Raw genomic sequence first — 19,550 nt, 5'->3', positions numbered from 1 at the left:
CCGCAGGTGTTAAGCTGTCTTTGCGTTGTTGTGTTGTTATCTCTGTTGTTTTCTGGTTACAACAGGTCTTAAAAGATCTAAGAAGTTTGACATATTTAGTTCATTTTTAGGCTGGAGCTCTGAGTTTTGTTGCACTGCGAAGACGTTCAAAGTCGAAAGAAACTTAACGAGAAAAGTTTAAAGGTTGTCACAGTAATTACATGACCTTTTCTTCTTATCAGAGTTTCCTCAAAACTACTCCACATTTAGGCCTCTGTGAAATGTGAAATGCAGTTATTTGCAAGACTCCATCAAACACTGCAGGGATAAATAATTACTCTGTAAGCTCTGGTTTGCCTCAGCAGAGGTCAATTTAACTCCTTGTTTATTCTTTTTGTGAAGGTTTGCATCCTTCACAAAAACTCTAATACAGTAATCTATGCCTCTGATGAATCATGTGTCTGGAGGGGAATCATCAGTCTGTCAGTCGGTGTGTATTAATGTCACTTTTTGTAATCCACTCAGCCATAATAAATACTAGATAATGATAGTTACAGAACAGCAGAGGCTGTTGTGGAAGGACAAGCTTCCATTAGAACTCTTCTTAATGCCAACTCTGACCTCTTCATTTATGTAGATTTATGAGGTTGTAACTGGTGTGGACAGTTAATACACATAAAACCAATGTATATTGCATAATAACTAATAATGAATATCCATGCAATGCTTAAGTAAAGTTATCAGTTATTGAACTTTTGGAATAGGACTCTTCATATGTAGCCAGAGGTAGAGCTTAAGAGGATTGGGCACTTCCCCAAGGAAAGCACTTGGCTGCACTCTTCACACCAGACCACATCAGTGACCTAGGTATGTGTTGTCCTTCAAGCTGTGAAGTTTGGGGTTTGATCCCTGGCAAAGTCTGTCTAAAGACTAAGCCTCTCTGCTTGGCACTCAGCGCTAAAGACGTGGATTGGGGTAAACCCCTGTGATGGACTGGTGTCCTGTCAAGAGGGATGCACTTGTATACCTAAACTGCTTCAGGCCACAGAAACAGCTGATAAACTCTTGACCTGTGAGCTGCATACCAGTCCTGTCACTGCACAGTAAGGGAAATGCTGGACTGCAGGCAAAATCACTCGGTACAGGGCAGAGGGAGTGAAGCAGGAATGTATGAATTTAATCTTGTAGCAAAACACCTAAGAATTGCATGCTGGAATTTATACACAGAAATGTTTGGACAATTGTTTTTTGAATCTGAATTCATAGAAAAGATTTACAAAAGTTGTACAAACCCACCGATGATCTTTGGGGACAATTTAAATCTATTCAGTGTTTAATGTCTCTAAATACATGACTAACACGTCACATTCATACATACACATTCAATTTAATGGGGACGGGTGGGTTAACAAGATTAGCATGATCATGTTTTCAAGGTCCTGTACACATTTGGTATGCATCAGGGTGTTTTTGAGCCGTATAAAACATGTCAGAGAATCAGCATTTTACACACTTTTGTTTTATCTGTTTTAGATGACCTTGAACTGCCCAGATAGTTCACGTGACATTTGAATATATTTTTACAACTTCAGGCTCAATTATCTCTTTCTACAGTCGTTGTGGAGGATATGGTGCAAGCGCAGCCTTCAAGACCTTGCTCATGTGACCAATCAGACAAGACTTACAGAGCACAAGCTCTAAAAGCTCTATAGAGCGTTTCTTTGTGAGCGTCAGTGTCTGTCTTTCAGTTATTCCCAATGAGGAGTGAGCATATATGGCAGCATGCAGGCATCTTGTTCAGAGCGCTCCAACCTTTTTTTGCAGCTCTGAGTGCTTCGAGTTGAAAGTCTTTTCAGGAAGGCGCTGGTGTCATCACTGTCGCTCCTTTTTAGGCAACCAATCATTTCATGACCCTGGGACCAACTTGTTCCAAAGTGACATTGTTAACTTTGTAACTTTGTAACTGACTAATAACTAGTCATGCTGGCTCATCCTGAGCTGTAAGATATGTCAGACAGACGCTATCATAACAAAGAAAAAAAGCCCATTTGTGGGAGCAGATCTGCCGGACATAAGAGTGGTGATGTTGATATTTCAGTGTTGTTGTCATAGATACAGAACCTTTTTCTCTCACTGCACAGAACTGAGGAGCACTTCATCTCAGAGCCCGCCAGCGCTTTTCTGCCAGAGAAAAACACGAGGTGGATACAAAATCTTAAGGTGTCTTTCCCCCCTTTGTTTCTGGCAAAAAAAAAAAAAAAAAAATCACAGTTCCTACAATGGAAAGCTCAGTTTTGTGAAGTTTCTCATGGTTTCTCATTCCAGTGCGGTATGTTTTATCAACTTTAAACATTCATGATAAGACATTCATCACATTACTTAAACACTGGCTGGCTGCTACAATGGTATTTTTATTCTCTCAGAGCAAACATCTTGCCAGACTCCACTCTTACCCTGCTCAAAGGTTGCCTTATTTATCAGCAAATTATACACATAATCAAAAATCAAAAATCAAAAATGTGTACTCATGAAAACAACTGGAAAAGTGGCACACAATTCATTGAGCATGACTTAACTTTAATAAAACAGGAACTTTAACAGATGGTTTAAGTAGAGTGAACTGTTTTGGTTTGCTTGTTGTTAATTTTAAATTAAGTGTCATTTGGTTGATGAGATGTATTTAAGTCAATAATCATTCATAAAAGAATGAATTGTTATGTACCTTTGCCAGCTGGCAAGGCAATATTTTTGCATGGAGCTTGGCATAGCATAGAGAGAACAGCATGTACTGGGGCTACAAAGCTAAGTTTTTTGTTTAAATACAATTGCAGACTGAGTTGTTTATGCAGATTTTTCCTGTGGCTTCAGTGAAATGAAAGGATCATAAGTGAAGCTCTACTCCTTTTAAATAAGCTATCATTAAATTGCCAGATTTTAAAATGGAGTTTTGCAAGATGCTTCCTCTAACAGAACAGAAAGTATTGGGTGTAGTTGCCTGCCAATTTTGAACCCACCAAATTCATTATGCAAATGCTATGCTAAATTCTTACAGGTGATAAAACATAATCCATTGAGAACCATAAGGAGGAATTTAGCTTTAAAACATTTAGATTAGTATGATGAAAATTGTGGCGTTAAATCACCAGGAAAAAAAAAAGAAGTGAAAGAAGGGAAGAAAGCAAGTTCTCAGGTGCTTTTTATACAGAAATGTCTTGATGCAAAAGTCTTATGCCAAGATATATTGGAATTCATTTTGCAATTACTTTATGCTGCAAAGGAAATCAAAATTAGTTTTTTTCAGCATTTCGTAGCTCTTTTTGTGGGCATGAAAAAAAAACAACAAGTCTCTTTGGTTGATGGACACCTTTTACCATGTGAGGGGGGAAACTGTTATCTATGATGTTAAATCATAGATTACATAAATAAGACAGGTAAAGTTCATTAAAGAAGAACTGCAACTGAAAATGGTACATCAAAATGGTTCATGAGAGATCTTGGGAGACAGAGATGGAAAAAAAAAAACTCAGGAGATAGATTAGTGTGGGGAAGAGAGAGAGAGAGAAGAAGGAGAAGAAGAAGAGGCACGAAAATATGGAGTGATCTGCAGTGTAGTAAATTGGGCGACAGGGGAGAAAAAGAGCGAAAGAACACTGTGATCTGAGGTAGGACAGAAAGGGGTGATTGAGAGTGAGAAAAAGTAGAAAGAGAGAGAGCGAATGAGAGAGACAGAGTAATGAGAGAGAGATGAGGAGGCCAAAACAACAAAAGAGAAAAAGAGAGAGGAGAGAGAGATGCGGATAAGCCATATATGTATTTGAATGGCTCCAGGGCTATTGCCTTCAGCCGTATGTAGCTGGAGCCTGAGAATGATCAAACATGGAAGGCGACATCATTAGGATGAAGGTCTCATCTGGAGAGAGAGACAGAGATAGAGCGCAAGGGAGAGAGACGGAGGGAGAAGCGGATGGGAAGTTGTAGGAAGGGGGCAAAAATTGTCTAGATGATTGTGTACAAGCTTGCGTCAGTGTGTGCGCGCATATCTACACACACCTGCATGTTTTTGTGTGTGCAAAGACATGCGAGTGTGTTTGTTCATTTGCTAGCCTGTGTTTGTGTGTGTGCAGTCGTGCATGTAGATGTGTGTGTGCGCGTGTGTGTGTCTGAGCATTTGACGTCAGCAGGCAGCTCGCAACTGAGTGGAGCGGTGACATCCTGGCCTTTGCTGCTTGTCATTACCTACCTGGCCCACGACGAGCGGAATACAAATGAGTGCAGGGGAAGCAGCCGCTTGTTGTGTGCACAGACACACACACACACACACACACAAATAGAAATGCAAACAGACACAGGACAGCACACACATGGGACACCAGGGAAAGGACACACGGATATATATGTACAGTATATGCATGCACAGGAGCATAAACACACACCTACAAGCACAACACATTCAGGCATGGGTGCACACAAAACCACATGCGCATACACTGACACGCACCAAAGTGCAAGCAGTACACACACAGACACACTCACCGGTAGACAGCAGGACACAGAGGGAGAGAGCAAAGGAAGCATGAAGGAGGGAAAGAAGGAGCGAGGAGCAAAAGAATGAGAGATATGGGGCGAGGAAGGGGTGGAGTGATACAATGAAGGCATGAGGGAGAGAGCGGGAGGGTGAGCGAGGATAGGAGGATGTGGACCAGGCCGCCGCTGTGTTGAAGGAGCTAGTTTGCAGAACAAACACGAATACACACAGAGGGAAGGGCAGGGCAGCATGGATATTCTCCCACGCAATGCAAGTGCAACACTGAGACAGAGGTAACTGACACTAATGAAGAAGGCACAGTCCAGACACATGTGTGCTTACGATGCATATACATGTACACTGCATTTGAGAACAAAAATGTACACATATACATTGGAGGAGCATGCTGCCCATCAAATTCATTTAATTTAAGTATGAATTTTAATAAAGGTGAGCCAAAGGCTGAGCATACTTTAGATACTAAATAAAGTAAAGACAGCAACGTGCAACCTAGTAAATACAACATAAATTCCAACTTTGCATCAGTTGTGGAAGAGTGGAGTTAGATACTAATATTAGCACTGGACGTTGTAAGTAAAAGTTACCAATATCATTTAAAGAGTTTGATTTGAGGTGGATAAGAGAGATTGATCCAACATTTTTAAAGGTTTTCTTGGTTGAAATTCATATTTATACCCACTGCAGCATGAGGTCACCATTTAGGATTCACCAAATTAAAAGCAACAGGAGTTCTTTTCCATGAGGAAAATATTCAAATAATAATCAATGCAGCACATGTTGTTTCTGTTACCAAGGTGTACATTGCTGAAATCTGCTCCCTCCTTGCACTTTGCCCAGTGGGCTTCGAAGCTGACCCTGACCCTTCATCATGCAGGGGGGTCAGCACCCTGCATGGGTGCTGACTGGGGGCAGGAGCTGCAGTTGGCTTCAGTCCAGTTGGTCTCTTTGCTGTACTCGACTGGAGAGTAGCAAAGAGCGACTGGACACCGCTGGGGCAGATTTGGTTTAAACATGGGTGGGAACAATGAGATGTTCAAATATGAGCAGTATGTAAAACCAGGTATTTAAATATGCATTTAGAAGTTTTTGTGTTTTCCGTTACTATTTTTTGCTTGTAGTCCACACAGATCAGTAAATCAGTATTGGTTGTATCCCTAGTCTTAGCAACATCCACAACCCCCTATGAATCGAACATCCACAAATGTTATTTCCAAAAAGAGCAGGAAACCACATTTGGCCACAGTACAGCCACAGTAATACAGGCATTATATTGAACCGTGATGGTGAAGAGAGAGTTGAAGGCCAAAGCAAAGCTCTCGATTTTCTGGTGGATGATCGTTCCGGCCCTTACCCGTGGGCACAATCTTTGGGAAGTGACTGAAAGACCCAAGATGATACAAGTGGACCAGATGATTCTGTGCAGCTTGGCTGGACTCATTCTGCGTGATAAGCTGAGAAGTTCAGTGATTCGAGACGACCTTGGTTTCCAGTCACTGCTCCTCCACACCGAGAGGAAGCAGCTGAGGTAGTTCAGGCACCTGGCAAGGATGTCGCCCCAGTGCCTCACTTTGGAGGTGTTCTAGCGTGACCGATTGAGATGAAACCTTGAGGAAGACACTAATTTTTATATAGCGCTCGACATACACTAGTAGTATTAGGAAGTACTTTATAAAGTACTATTTGATCCTTGAGCCTCAAAGCTTCGCTAATCCTTGTATAATGCTTCTAGTGGTTGTGGTTGGTGTTAGAAACTGAGGGTCATCCCACTCTTGCAGTCGTAATAAATTATCCCGGGTAAGAGCCTCAAATGTAAATGTAGGTGTCTTGCAGCCGTGCTAAAAGATTTTCTCTCATTATGATGATCACATGAGAAGGTACTTTTATTTCATGATAATTTTTAGATCTTCTTGGCTGAATAATCCAGCTTTTTGAAATACCTCACTGGCCTGTTCCTCTTAACTAGTATTTCTGCTCTGGGGAGCTTTGTGAGCTGATAGTCGATTGTACTTACTGATGCATAGGATCTGATAAGCCTAGATCTTGTGCTATACTCTGAGTTTATGAACGATAAGGTGCACTGACATTGAGTGTTATACAAATGTATTATTAAATACACACTTGCAGTAATATCTGTTAAATTTTAATCAGAGTACATAAAGTCTGTGTGCCTGCATACATTTCATCATAGATAAGTTGCTCATAAATTTTCCATGTTTTATTTCACTACTTTCCTAAGCCTCAAACAAACTTCTAAGCCTTAAATAAACTTCCATTTTTGAAAGAAAAAAAAACCAAAAAGAAAAACCTTTTATTCTTTCTTTTATTATTATTTTTTTTTTGAGTCTATTGAAACATGAAAATGCACACATACACATGCATGCACACTCACTCTCTCCTATACACACACATACACGCACGCTCAAATACAACCACATCTTTGTGCTTACCGTGCAGGGATTGTAATATCAAATAATGTTTAGGGATTAGCCCCTGTGTGCTTAACACAGTCCTATTCTCATATTGATAAAAGCTGTTTACTGTACCCTGAAAAGGGATTTGCTCTATCTAAATGTAACAGAGGTATATTGTGTGTGTTCTCTGATACGAACGCAATGGCAGACTCATTCAGGATTTGGCACTGTGAGAATTAGCTTTAGGTTCAGGGCCATAAGGGGGCCCCTATGCCATATGTACAATGGATAGATTGTTAGGGTGTGTGCATGTGAGTGAAAGTGTGCTTATAACTGCATCTGTGAATGAGAGTATGGCGTGTGTGTGTGTGTGTGTGTGTGTGTGTGTGTGTGTGTGTGTGTGTGTGAGACAGAGGAAGTCACAAATAGAGACTTGTCGATGTGTGTGGTGGAGCAGGGACTGTGTAAGCATATGGTATCGATATATCAGTTCCCCAATAAATTTTGACAATATTGGCTTTACTGTACAAATTGGATATTGGCCAGTCAATATTGTCCATCACTGATATGATGGAGGTGAGGGAATGATTTAACTCAACCAGTTCCAGGAGTGTTAGTCCATAAAACCTGTAATCAAACCTGCCTTGTGTTGCTTTAGAGGAAGAATATACTCTTGGACACTTAGATATCATTGGTTTGTGATGTTTATTGAGTTTGGTAATGAAGTGAAATTTAGTTTTTCGGAGTACTCACTTTCCCTCAGCCTGTTTCTACTCGTTTTCTACTAGTTTTTTTCTACTAGTTTTTGGTTTCCTACCAATCAACTACTACTAAATCAACTACTATAGGGATGCATTTAAATTGTTCAGCTTATCATAGAGCATTTTCCCTTATGGTCATCAAAATACTGCTTCCCAATCGCACTCACAGAAATACAGATTGACGCCTGTGACCTCAGTATCTTACTATCTATTTGCATATTTCATGGTATCTCCAACATTATTATTTGCTAAAAGTAATGTTACATTGTTAGCTAACTCAGCAGTAGTTGACCAAGTACAATCTCAAGAAAACATCCATGGTGTTTCTTCCTAACTGTGCTTCTGGGTATTTATCCTAACAAGGCTAACTTGTCGGGGCTGACAATCAGAACCAGGGTTTATCTAATATTAGCACTCATGTTATTAGGTTATTAATAATGCAGTCAAGGTTTGATGAACAGAGTCAAAGGTGAGCAGCTATGCGAGCAGCAGAGTGTGCCTGTGGGTGGTTGGTGGAGATTTGAATAGAGGCGGGGATTATTTTCATATTCATAGATTTGCACATACTAAATGATTACAAAGGTGTAGAGATACATCTAAGCCATTTTAAGATCTGAAGGGATTTTTTTTTTTTTTTCCATGGAAAAAAATCTTAATATGTAATTAATGAGATGAGTTTTCAGGGGTTTAATCAATGCCAGGATGGAATGTTGGTCTCGCCCGCCTTTGTTTATCTTCAGAACCCTTAAAATGTCTCCCTGGACGATTGCTGAATGTCAGCGCAAATTGGCAGCTCTAGAAAGAAGCCCTTATTTTTGATTTTGAGTGACTGACACCAAATCCTGACATTTCCTGTTGATATTTTACATAGCTGACATTTTTTCCCCTTTCAAACTGCATTGTTGCACAATAAATATCTCCACATAATGTCATGTCATCTACATTTGGCCAGTTTTATTCAGTAATAAAAAAAAAAAAAAAAAAAAAAAAACACCACCAAACAAAAAAAATGTCCCCAGAAATGCCAAGTGTAGTGTTTGTATTATTTCCTCTAAGAAGCTGCTGGCCAATGTAAGTATTTTATTGGCATAAATGGTCTGTTTCTGTGACTTAGTGTCTCCATCATGAAATAAATACATTTCTAGGGGAAATTTGAAATTCCAGTAATAAAGTCATAAAATATCACCCTACTTTCAGATTCAATAGAAAAACGCTGTTGTCAGTGTGGCATCAAGGCGCGGTATGTATAGAGACATAAGGTAAGGACTCCGCTGTGGCATGCGAGCGCTGCATCAATGAATCATTGAAGGAAAGCATTTTCCTTCTCCGACAGAGTCCTTCATCCCCAGGAGATTCATACGTCTCCTTATGCAAAATGCCAAGGTCAGATTGCAAAGCCTTGTTCTTGTCATTAAGGCTTAAACTCCAACTGTCCAACATGATTTAAATATGTATCTATGTTGAAAAAGAGGTGGAGAGGGAGGTGGGGAGTTTGGAGAGGCATGCATGCTGAGCTGGGGGAGACTGGGAGAGAACGGGGGTGGGGGACTCGGTGGGGGAGCGAGGGCAGAGGGGAGGACAATATTTGCAATGCTAATATCATTTCTTCATGCACCGTGCATTTTATGGCACCCATTAATGCTTGTGTTTTCAACCTGCCTCTCCTCGCCTCCTCTTTCCTCGCTCGTCACCTTGCCCCTTCTGTCTTCTCTCTCTTCCTTTCTCGTTTCCTCTCTGGCTCTTTATTTTGCGCTCTTTTCCTCCGCTCCCATGCTTCACCATCTTCTCCTCTTGTCTTCCTCCGCCCCTCGCTCTTCCTCTCCTCGCTGGCCTCCAGTAGCATTCAGTGAAGCTAGGTCTCTTATTAGGTTTTACCTTGGCTCTCAGTTGTCAAGACTGCTCCTGTGTCACTCTGCTGACCTGTTTGACACACACACACACACACACACACACACACACACACCCTCACACACAAACAAACAAGCATGAGAGATTTAGAATATGTTTCAAAGAAGGTGGCTTCTACATGGCATAATCCATCTGTTAAAGCTGGCAAAACAGCGGCGTAATCTGTGTGGATTTTGGAATATGTTAAACACACATATTTGCGCTTTATTTGTGATGGATGCATCTAGGCTGAGCTCCTTGCATGCATGGCACAGATATAAATCAACCAATCAGTTCAATTAGTCAATCAATCAAGAAGACAATAGCACACTCACATACACTTGTCTTTCCAGGTGCACACATATGATTTTCTGTTTTCTTCTCTTGTCAGTGCGTTTGTACTACACAAGATTTTAAAAACAGACCACTCACACATACACGTACACACACACATGCACGTACACACACACACACACACACACACACAAATTCATGTACGAAGGGGTGCAGCAGCTGCCTGTGGTCTGAGGTTGTACAATATATTATATTATTGCCAAGGTAAAGAACATGACCTCTTGGTTAGGGCCCAGCTGTGCAACAGCCTCACATAAATCACAGAGTTATTCATCTTTGAAGGCACAATCTGGAATAGTTTACTGTTCCATTCTGTTCCCAGGGTTTTCCCTGTTATTTAAACTCTTTAGCAGCCAGACTATTTTTTCAGCCATATTAACGATAATGTAAAAGCGAGCAGCACAGCTAATTAAGGCGAGATTTATTCATAAATTTGTTAATTGGTTGGTTGTTTGACTCAGTGTGCAAGAGGCCTCCGTGTAGAACAACAATGCATTTGTCACTCATTATAGTGAGAGTTAAAAGTAGCCTAGTGTTTTTAAGATGATTTTCAAGTTGGTTGAATTTAGATTGCCTGTAAATTTTTATGAACCAGATGCACTGCATGGGAGTAGGAGGCAAGCTTTTCTGAAATAGCTGCTGTCAGTATGGGCGAGACCAGATAAGGTAATTTATAGCCTAAAGTCAGTACCAACAAAAAGGAGAATGGACAGGCTATCAAAAAAAAAAAAAAAAAAAAAATATGCTAATGAGCCCCCATCAGCCCCCATCAACAGATGCATGTATAGGCTTTCATGAAACAGTAGCCTGTGATCAACAAATAAATGAGCTCTTCAAATCAGTGGGCACATTTCCAGGCAAAGACCCACCTCAGAAAAACAAACAAAACAAAACAAAACAAAAAAAAAACATAACAGATGCAGGCAACATATACAATGACAACACTGACTCTGGTTTCACATTAGCCAGGTTATGATGTCTACTTGAAACAGCTTATCTCTTGTCTTGTCCCTGTCGCTGGCTCACTGATGCACACCCACACACTAATACAAAAAGGCAAATGAGCGGCATGTCAGCTCACACAGCAAGCTCTGGTAGCTTCGACTAAGCAGCAAATTAGAACAGAATTGAACAGAATTTTCTTTGGCTGTGAATTTTGGACTGCTGAATTTTGATTAGTGGAGTTAGTGGATTAGTTGAACCGGCTTCTCTTACAAAAGCTGAAGGTCCAATAAGCAATTTTCCTATAAAATTGCCATTTTGACTCTGCTATCGGAAAACAATACTGACACCTAGAAGCTTGGTGTGGTGGAGCCTCTGTAGCTGTCCGTAGTATCTAGCGCTGAGTCGCATTTAATGTATGATTAATATCTTTTTCTAAATTACCTCAAACATAAATTACCTCAAACATACCTGTGGGGATAAATGCTGTTTTTTTTTTTTTTTTTACAGATAGCCTATCAATGTTATTTTTGGTTTAAACATTGCTGATTGGTCCTGACTGGTGAGATAGAATCATCTGCTTTTTTGGAGTATACAAACAGGAATTTCAAGGAGTCATTTTTTTCCCCCTAAACTGATGAAATAAACCATGTGCTGCACTGATGACCTGTCCAAAGTGTTTCTCAGCCCCTTGTCGCCACAAATTTGAATAAGTGGAGGAAAAAAAAATTGCGAATGAATGAATAATTGAATGAATGATTCATAGCATTTTGGACTCTAATTATTGCAGTGCAGGGATGTCAAAAAGGTCCTATATTTACTGAATGCTTTTGACCCAAAGTGGTCATTCTTTTGATCAAAATACGTGGGAGATGACATGAAAGGAGTCCACTGCATCATTCCTTTTTTCTGGCATTTGTTATGTGCAAGCCCACTCTGAATCCTTTAGAACGACAAATAGCTTCATTACGTGGGATCGAAAATCACCAAATAACTGATATTTTACTGAAGAGATCTACAGTCCTCCATATGTTTACACATCACCAGCATGCAAATCCTACTAGAATTTAATTTTTTTTTTTTCATGTTAAACCAGTAATTTGCTCAAAATATGGCAAAAGTCAAACATCAAAATATAAGCTGGTAGCCTTGTGATTGCAAAAAAACAAATGCAAAACATAACAAAAACATAATATATAACAATACCTTTCTCATAATGTCTCTTAAGGTCATATTCTTTCGTTACAGCAACATCAGCTCAACATATGAGACAGACATATTTATCCTTATTGCAAACAAACAGGTACTCAACATCCCATCTGTCTTGAAAACACCTGTTATCCACTGTCTTGAAGTGATCTGGGCTGCTGATGAGCTTGTGAGGAGGAGAAGGAGGGGTGTGTTGTGTTGTTAATAGCACTGGACGTTGCAGTGCATGTTGGGGTTTGTAGTGTCAGTATTGTGGGTGTTATGGAACAGGGCTGGTATTAATAAAAGAACAAAAGTTGTCTCATGTGGCCCGTAGGCCTTGACTTTGACGTATGCGCTGCAGTGGAACTCATGGCTAAGTTGTGAGGGACCTTACAGGAATGATTCACACCAAATAGGCCCATTCCTGACAACCAGAGATTACTCTATAGCATGATGGGTTTACACATTCAGTCCTAACCGCCCCGATCAACTCACACACCGACCTGTGACGCCCTGATCATTTTTGCTTGATTTCTGCGAGCAAGTCGTGTGATCTGCGAATGATAATCCAGATTAATTGACGAGACCTCCAACAGCCAATGAGAGCCGAGCTTCACAGCAAGCTGAGGCAGAGCGAGTTTCATCTCCATGGAGCCATTGGAGCCAATGGAGCCATTCGTCTCCATTGTTATCAAATGGTGTCACATTGCGGACGACAGGTAATAGTAAGTGTGCAACACCTTGACTTTGTAGTGTGAGCATATTTTCAGCTGAGAGACAAAAACAATCTGTGAAATCGGTCATTACGTGGGTGATTCACTGCGTTTTGAAAATCAGGTCGGGACGTGAAAGGTTTTGTAGTGCTGCCCCCAGATGAAGTGAATGAGGATGAAGTAGGTAGGATGCGGCTGGACAAAACTAAGTGCGCTCTGTCAGCCATGCATGGGTAAACAAGAGAGAGATGTATATTATTTCCTGCAGGCGAGCGCTCACAGCTGACTTGTTCAACCCCTTTTAAGAGCCCCCCCCCCACTCATCCCTCAGCTGCAGTTGGTGGGGATGGACAGGTAAAATTGCAGGTTGGGTCTTTAAATCTCCTCCTCCTCTCCTCCCACTGCCTCCACGATCAGCCGTATCTGCTCCCTTATTACACACACACACACACACACACACACACACACACACACACACACGCATATACACACAAAGCAGCCCGACAGAGCATCATGGGAGTACAAGCAGCAGCGTGATTAATGACATGGTCAAATATAGATGGGGACAGTAGGGTGTGTGTGTGTGTGTGTGTGTGTGCCAGTTTGCCTTTGTGCGTGTGCAGTAGCCTGTGTGTGTATGTGTCTTGTGTCTGTCTGTTTGTATATGATCATATATGTCTGCGTATGTGCATGTGTTTGCATATGTGTTCATGCATACTGTGCTTGCTTGTGCACATGTTTACATGCAAACGTCTTCAAATGTGCAGGTGAATGTCTGTGTGTGTGTGTATGTGTGTAAGTAGATGTGCACGACCTTTTGAGTCTGTGTGTGTATCTGTGTGTCTACATAACTTTGTATATGTGTGTGTGTATGTATGTGCATGTGTGCGTGTGTGTGTGTGTGTGTGTGTGTGTGAATGTGTGTGTGTTCCCATTAAATGGAAGTTATTATCTGCTCTAAGTGCTGGTGTAGGGAACCCAGAGGAAAAAGCACCTCCAAAGGTGTTCTTAACTGGCAGAGGAGGTGGAGCTACCCAGGGTGTCTAGCTTCACACACACACACACACACACACACACACACACACACACACCAATGGCATATAATCAATATAGCTCAGTTAGGGAACGTCAGGGGGAAGATGTTGATGGGCTGCGTTTAACCAGATTACACGGTGCTGGATAGCAGATCGATTTGATATCAGCGGACCCCTGCTTGTGTTAATTTGTGTGTTACAGCAGGAGGTGATTTGACAGAGGTTGAAGGGGCTGGCATCTCCTGTGTTAGCTGAAAATAATGTAAAGCGCCCCCCCTTACACTTAGGCATACATTTACATTTTGAACATTTTACTGATGCTCTTATCCAGGACGACTTTCAATGGGTGCAACAGAAGAATGTCAGCCTAAATTCGTGGTTCATCAACATTATAAGCAAGGACCAGAATCAACGAATATTCTTGTGTTGCTAGAGTGTTGCCTGATAGATCGTTCTGTTGCTGGGACAAGAGAATATTTTATGTCTCAGGGGATTTTGCCTGCTTGTGTTTTGCTACATGATGTGAACATCACAAACAAAATCACCCATCATCCCCAGGAGATAATTTGCTCCAGTGATCCAGGCTAATTTTTCACCAACCGCTAGTGTAAACTGCAGTGACTATTGTTACCTAAAGGAAGGCTGACCTTTGAGTCATTAAAGGTTGTTAATGGAACAACTACAGATGGGCAACCATGTGTTCATCTGCTGCAAGATCATTTTTTGCTATAAATGGCCTCCCATCGCCCATTACCTTTACTTTCTCTAACAGTGACTACGTTTACATGCACACCATATTCCAGTTCGGGTCAATATTCTGGTTAAGGTAATTTCCTGAATGAGATGTTTATATGCGCTGCGGCAACTGGAATATTCCGTTTACATGTTACTTGGCATATTCCCGTGTTTCGGCGTATTCCACTCTCTTATGTAATGCGACACTCAGCCGCGGGGGGCAGCAGTATGCGTATAGGCATCTGGTCTGCCGGAAATACAGAAGAAGAAGTCGTCTTCTTCTTCTGTCGCTATTTCTATGTTTTCTCCCATCGATATCCTCCGTGATATTTAAGTCTTTCATTAGCTGAAGGCAGACTGCAGTCTCCTGGCTCTTGCTGCTTTTCGCCATGCTGTAGTGTGCGCCATGTCGTTTTCCCCGCTTGCAGTAACCATAGCAACAAAGACACCCCAGAATCGAGCATGCACAGTCGTGACTGAATATTCCGGTTTGGGCCATTTTCCGACTGAGGTGTTTACATGCCTCAATATTCTGGTTGGAACAGGCATATGCCAGGGGTCTTTTTCGGAATTTTCTCCAATTTTCTCCCAGATTCGGTGCGTGTTTACATGACACGTGCACAACCGGAATATTGCGAATATTCCAAATAATACAGGAATATGGTGTGCAGGTAAACGTACTCACTGTGTCAAGAATATGTTATTTCCCTGTCGTATGTTGAGTAAGGTTTAGTTATTGCCTACACAAAACTGTCACACTTAGGCCTACACAAGATAAGGTTTTTAAGGGCCCACATATGATTTTACTTATCACTTAACCTGTGGAACTCTGATTTTCCCTCAACTTTCACAAATATATTTTGTATCTAGTTGTAACCTTTCACTGAACCTGCATCATGCTGATATTGAGTAAAATATTCAAAGCCAAGGTGCCATTGTTTTATGGTTGCAGATGTTTTATGCATTACATGTTCCTGTAATTCAGCAGGACCTATTTGGTATCTTTGGAAACCTTGGGATCTCTAGTGGAATTTAAAATTTTAAACAAAGCTTAGCCATGTATGCATATGTATTTATGTACCTACAGATGGGACAGACAGCGCTGAGGAGAATAATTAACAAGATCATTTGACCAGCTGGCCAGTTTCACAAAATAATGTGCATTTCTTTATTTATAGTTGAATTATATTTAATGTTGTTTAACAGAGACCCTCAGAGTACATGCTCATCACGCTGCAGTCACAAAGCAGTTAACAGAAAACAACTGCAACTGCAAAGGTAAAGCAGGGGCACTCTTGAACTTGTAAAAAGTATAAAAGTGTACCACATCTTATGTGTGTGTGTGTGTGTGTGTGCGGTTTGGCAGTGCCGCACTTTCACAAGAGATTCTTTTTTTTTTTTTCATCTTTGAGGATGTAGAAGAGACATCAAGTGTAGAGTTTAGTCTGCAGAGCTTGTTAACTTGAGAAGTTGACAGTCAAGCACAGCTCAAGTGTTTTCATACATCATTCAAACCCTTCAGAATCAGCAGACTAAACCTCACTTACACACCAGTTATGACTGGCCAGCTAGAATTACTGTAAATAGTCTATGTCAGTTCAGAAGTTGGGTTTATCATTGGCTTAACTGCTTCTGCAACATGTCTGTTTTTTCGGTTTGTTTGTTTGTGTTTGTTTTCAATCTCATTGCAGTTACTACTAATTAAAATTAATTAAGACTTTATATTGTTTTACCGCAATTTCCCATCATATCTGTGTGTTCACATTAGTAAAATTAAATCTGTGCAGCTTCCAGACCTGTGCTTGACAGAATTAGCTTCATTGTTAACAATATAGCAATAATTAAAAAAAAAAAAAAAAAAAAAAATGAGCTAATGTTACCATTAGAAGCTAAGTGACAAAATGCCACAGCACTGAAGACACTGAAATTGATTCATAAGTCTCACTCCCACATGCAGTTACATACAGCTGCCAGCTATGTGAAAGCTTTAACTTTTACATTAATTTGCCAACAATTACCCCTCCTTGTAAGATTTTCATAAGTGAACAGCTTGTAATTGCCTTCAGCTGAGGACTTGCCTCCAGAGTGTGACGCCGGCGTGGCACAGAAATCTCACCCAGCTGCTGGGTACCGGCGACCCAGCCACAGGGTTATGCACACATCACTGGCAATCAAAACATGAAATTACATGGCAAACAAACACAAACAGTATTTCGACCCAACTTGTTCAAGTGAGCAATGCGTTTTAAGTAACAAGCCCGCATTTTTTAATTATGTGAAGAAAATTCAGAGAGCTTTTCTCTGTAACGTAAATTCATCTCTTCACTTTAAAGTTGCAAAGGATCCGGATGAATGTGACATTTCACATCAAGAAAAAAAAAAACAAAACAAAACAATGTTGGAGTCTTAAAATATCTCAGCTCTATGGGAACTAAAACTGTCAGTTAGGATTATGATTTTCACTGTGGCTAAAAATGTATGCAATCATAGTAGCATAAAGTGCATTCCTCTTTATAATTTGTTTGCTTCTTATTTTCTAATTGAAACTGAAGCAATGAGAAAAATGTATGCAGCACAGACAACAGAAGACACTGAGGAAAGTTCTCCTTCTCAATTCTGCATTTGAAGAGATACAGGATGGTGTGGAAGGGTCCTTCTCGTTTTGCAGCTAAGGATTGACAGCTTTCGAACTTCACTTTTGACTGGCTGCCAATTTGCATACTGACACCTCAGTGGAAAAAAGGCTACATCTCTCTCTCTCTCTCTCTCTTTCTCCTCTGTCTCTTTGTCTGTCTGACTTTCTTGAGACATCAAATCTCTGCAGTCCCTCTCACTCCCACCCTTCCTTTATGTTTTCATCCCGTACCTCTATTACATCAGAAATAATCTTCTCACGTCAGACCAAGAGCCAGTATCACTGCATTCGCCCGCCTCACACTTCCCCACACCCTCTCTTCCACCCTCTCACTGGTGCTCAGCCAACGTTTGAATGCTGCTCTTGCGCTATAAAAATCTCATCTACTTTGACACACAGCGGGGTGTCCAATGTGAGTGGTGCCCATGCTGTTGCATTATGCCGTATATTTCTCCTATGCAAAGCAGTTTTGTACGCATTAAATGCAAAGTAGCAAAGGTTCATCCAGTTTGCCTCTTCCCCATGACCTATCAGTCTTTGGAACTCGACAGGCTGATGTCTAAGCGGCGTACATTGAAAGCTTGCACCACACAAGGGACCAGAAATTTGGCCTGGATTTAAATATCATTTGGAAGGTTTAATGTGGCTGTCCACAAAATCAGATTTTTGGGAGGATTTTGTGAACATCATATAAGTGTCATTTCTATGGTAATTTTGCACTGCATTTCCAGGAAATCACTTGGCAAAACATGGCATGTTTAGAACGATGAATGTAAAAGCTTTCATGCCTTGGGTGTAGGCTGAATTGCTATTGTGTCATATCAATCGATAATTCAGAGTAGCAAAACTGGCAGTTATTTATATGGTAATGTGGCAGATTACTGCTTGAATGCCGAAATACTGTGTGGTATAATGTTTCAAAGTTCAAAAACCGTAAATGGTATAAAGCGATTTTGTTAGCAAAGGTCCTAAAATGACACTCAATTTAGTTTTGATTGTCAGTTGTGATTGATGTTTGATCAATCTTAACCCTGACGCTGTCTGATTTGTCCTGACCCATGTGGAGGATGCATCGCCTAATTCCGGCAAATATTATGCAACTGTGGTATGTTGTGCGCATTAAATGTGTTTTAGGGCTGAAAACATAAAATACCACAAATGGAATTCACAGGACACATGAGATTTTTGTGGTCCTGTATATGACCATGGATAGATCATAGCACTAAGACTGTAGGTGTTAGACGTTTGATATTTACTTTGGCCACCTATGGCAGGAGATGAATTCACAGTCATGCAGAGACCTGTGAATTAAAGTGTCCGCCACATATTATAGATTCACATTTACAGTACTTTGTTAAAGCAGTTTTTACCAGCAGACCTCCTGCACAGTGACTGCTCCTTAGATTGTCTTTAATTTGAATATAGCTGTCAATGACCAGGCTAGACTTTTTTTAAAGGCTTTACTGGAGAAAGAAACCATTTTGGGAAACCTTATAAAACCTCTGGATGCTGAGCACTCTCTATTTCAACACAAAGTGCCATATTTTTCTGCTTCCCAAAGCAACTGAAACAAAAACTGCATTAGCTCATTCATTTACATAATTATCTCATAATTGGACAGTCATTAATTACAACATATAGCAGAAAATGAGCTGTTACACTGAAAATATTGATTTCACAAGGTAGAAAGAGGCAGGCTGTTTTGACAGAGGCAAACCAGTGAATTCAGTTGGTTGGAAGGTGGGCGGATGGATGGATGGCTGCTTAAGACTATTATGTAGTTAACTTTTTCTCATCAAGTTCAGAATGTGTCACACCCTGGAGGTAAATGTCAAGAAGCAGCATCATTAGTTAGAAAGCTAATTTTTTGTAATTTTTTACTGCTTTGGATAATGACATTTTCATAATTTGGAGAAAACTCATGTTACGCTGATGATTATTTTAAATGTTCGCTGGCTAACTGCATAGCCTTTGGATCAAATGCTCCCCTGCTGTGGACTGTGATGAATAGATAACCCACTTAACCTTTCCTCGCCACTCTTCCATTCACTTCTCCCTCAGACTCTCTCACTCGCCTCGGCCAACCGTTGTTTACATCCATCCTTGCTGTCTAGTCTCTCTCGCAGCCTTTGTATCCTCTCACCTTCTCTTTCCTTGCTCGTCTTTCTCTCTTGGCATCTCTCTGCTGTTGCTCTCCCACCTCTCCCTCTGGTCAACTTATTCCTCATTCTCAACCCTCCCCTCCCTTCTCTTTCAGCATTTTTAGCGATCTCTCACCGTCCAGCCATGGGATTGGGTCTATTTCTCTCTCTTAATTCAGTCCCTATACTCTCCCACTCTTTTCCCGTGCTCTCACCCTTTC

General features: G+C 40.8%; 1 protein-coding gene across 2 annotated transcripts in view; it reads left to right on the top strand.

Moving 5' to 3' along the window:
• grm7 (glutamate metabotropic receptor 7) overlaps positions 1–19,550 on the top strand; it is a 291,232-nt gene that overhangs the window by 251,590 nt on the left and 20,092 nt on the right. The window lies entirely within an intron of this gene.

Source organism: Myripristis murdjan, chromosome 5, assembly GCF_902150065.1.
Source record: "Myripristis murdjan chromosome 5, fMyrMur1.1, whole genome shotgun sequence".
In the NCBI taxonomy this organism is placed as follows: Eukaryota; Metazoa; Chordata; class Actinopteri; order Holocentriformes; family Holocentridae; genus Myripristis; species Myripristis murdjan.
This window is presented reverse-complemented; position numbering and strand designations above follow the sequence as displayed.